General features: G+C 29.6%; 1 long non-coding RNA gene across 1 annotated transcript; it reads right to left on the bottom strand.

Annotated features, from left to right (window-relative positions):
* Nucleotides 1-287: 287 nt before the first annotated feature.
* LOC140675703 (uncharacterized) lies at nt 288-2,091 on the bottom strand. Its single transcript, XR_012048435.1, has 3 exons — nt 1,897-2,091; nt 1,274-1,495; nt 288-791 (listed from the first exon to the last, which is right to left on the bottom strand). It is a non-coding gene; the product is annotated as an uncharacterized lncRNA (long non-coding RNA).
* Nucleotides 2,092-2,771: the final 680 nt, after the last annotated feature.

Below are 2,771 nucleotides of genomic sequence, written 5' to 3'. Positions count from 1 at the left end.
GCACACATACAAAATGCAGCATTTGCTAAAAATAAACACATTTTAAAGTATATATTAAAATTACATATTCTTCGTCAAATGGAATAGAAATGACTAAAAAAGTATTGTCGGAGAGTGCAAAAATCATGAAATCAGTGACTTTAACATTCATTATAGCCATACATAATTGAACTTGCGCGTAGTACATGTGACGTTTTTTTAAAATACAATTTTTATCGAGATATTTTAACTTCGGAATCACATCGTAAATGTTATGATCTTTTCCATGAAAGGGACACTTTATTTCAATTAATTTTAATACATTTTCATTTTCATTCAAAATAACACCATCTGGCGAACTTGCCAACCACGGATTATCATTAGAAATTATCAAGCCACATTGATGCACTTTCAATTAAAAATGATTTTCATATATTTCACGAGCAATTGGTTCGTTTTCTATTCCGTGTCGTACATATTTATTGGAGTGTTCTTTTGGATAAAAATAATTTAAACTTTTCCTTTCCCAGTTGGATTTCTTATTATTCGCGTATGTGTACAACTCATCTGGAACTTGTGATTCTAAATTTACGCTCTTCTTTCCATGTGGCAAGTGATTTTGTACTATCTATGCACAAATCTGTCTATATATTGTGCTTTGATAGCACTTTTTAAGGGTCCCTACATCTAATTTTGATAATTTTTTCATTAATTCTGAAGTATTTGCCCGGTTTATAATTACATCAATATTATTCACGCAATCGTGGGAGACACTGTTATCATGCAGTTTTATTACATCATGTCTTCCACACCTAATTAAACAGAAAAGAAATAAATAATAGCAATGTATAAAAAATAATATTACGCACAAGATATTCATAAATAATTGAAAATAATCCACTAAAAAACATTAGACTTGTAAAAATTATTTATTACGGTTCTATTGTATCATTAAACTTGTTTTTTATTCCTGCACTGATGAACTAGTGCACACTGGTGCAATAAGTTAGAATGAGACAAGTATATATTGTCTCGTTCTAACTTATTGCATGAGTTCATCAGTGCAGGAATAGAAAACAAGCCTATTATAAAAGTAAACAGTTCATTTCATAAAAATTGTAAAAATGTGTATAATTACGTGTTAATTCTGCAGATGTACAGTCCATGATTGAAATTCATTCACATATATGTATATACAGTAAATTCATTCATACATGAATATATATAATCAAATATATAAAAATAAATTGACAAAAAAATTGTGTACAATGATAACAACTCTATATCAACTTACAGATACTTTTTGATTGCACTTGACAAGAGTAAAAGCCAATTTTTATTAATCTCTTCCCTTTTTTCCTCAGATACATTAACCACATTTGCTTTTATTTTTTGCATGCAAGGGTGATCCAGTAAAGGCATCGGTTCATACTGTTGCAACGCTTCTTTGGTTTTTTTTGCCCAGGAGCATTCGACATCAGTGCATGACAGCTCGTCAAGCTTTGAAAGTTCGACTCTAAAATATAAAAATAAATGAAACGTTATAATAGAAAAAACTTAATGATGCATTAATTAATCATCTTAGAATAATTTTTTAAATTGCATGCAAATTTACAGTTATATATGCGCTAAACTGATTATATTTTAAAACTTCTGTTCATTGAGGTTAGGAAAAATATTAGTTGTCAAAGTCACAAGTATACTATAAACATTACTTGCACTATATGTATTTCATACAACAGCTTATTATTATAAAAAAATATGGGATTCAAATTATAAGTTAGAGATTAAAGTCCCTGGTATTTAATTATAAACAACGGGTTAATTAAAACGACCTGACTAACCAAAATCATTTAATTTATTCACACGACGTTTCGTGTGAATAAATTAACCCGTTGTTTATGGGATTCAACTTACATAAAAACATACATATCTTTGACAAAACATAAGTGCTGCGATAACATGTTTACATCGTACGCTGTTTCCTGCTTTGCAGGAGCAGCGCATTTTAACGATTTCTCCATTTGTTGTGATGCTCCTTTCAATTTTGTGAGGGATTCCACTTTTTAAGCTGGATGTTTGCAAACATCTTGCAATTAATTGTATTGTTTCTTTTTTGCCTTGTGGTAAGCGACCACAAGATACGAGATGTCCAGCTTGTAATAATTTCTCTCCTTCCACGATATTCCGAGATGACAAAGTTGACTCTGCATATCGGCAAATTTCTAACAATGTTAAAAACATTATTCACTTTCACTACATTGATTTATGGTTTCAAAACTGGACAAAACTGAGTGAGCACACATATGTTCCACGCGTTTACGAGCCGGCTCAGTTCCGCCATATTGGTCAACTGACGTCATCATGCCCGTTCCCAATAGAATTGAGAGGTGATGCAAGTAAGTAATTGTGTTTGCAAAGTATACGAAATGTACAACTCAATAAATATTAAGGTTCTGCGCACAATAGAGAAATATTATTAATAGAAATAAATATTAATTAAATAAGACAAAAAAAAGAAAGCTTTAATATTTATTCATAACATTCCTAATATTTTCACTATTGTGTAAAGGGCCTAACATAATATCAATATTATAATTTCACAATCAACAACATAACTGCAATATAATATGCCTTAAAACAGTTACACTGTTGAGTAGAGAATTATAACATTAATGTTACTATATGCTTAGTGTTACTGGAAATATTGTATTAAAAGTCCGGAATACACAAAATAAATTTTAAAATTAAATAAAATGAATTAAATAAAATTCATCACTTAATCTAATATA

Source organism: Anoplolepis gracilipes, unplaced genomic scaffold, assembly GCF_047496725.1.
Source record: "Anoplolepis gracilipes unplaced genomic scaffold, ASM4749672v1 Contig18, whole genome shotgun sequence".
In the NCBI taxonomy this organism is placed as follows: domain Eukaryota; kingdom Metazoa; phylum Arthropoda; class Insecta; order Hymenoptera; family Formicidae; genus Anoplolepis; species Anoplolepis gracilipes.
The sequence above is the reverse complement of the archived record's forward strand: the minus strand, read 5'-3'. Positions and strand labels throughout refer to the sequence as shown.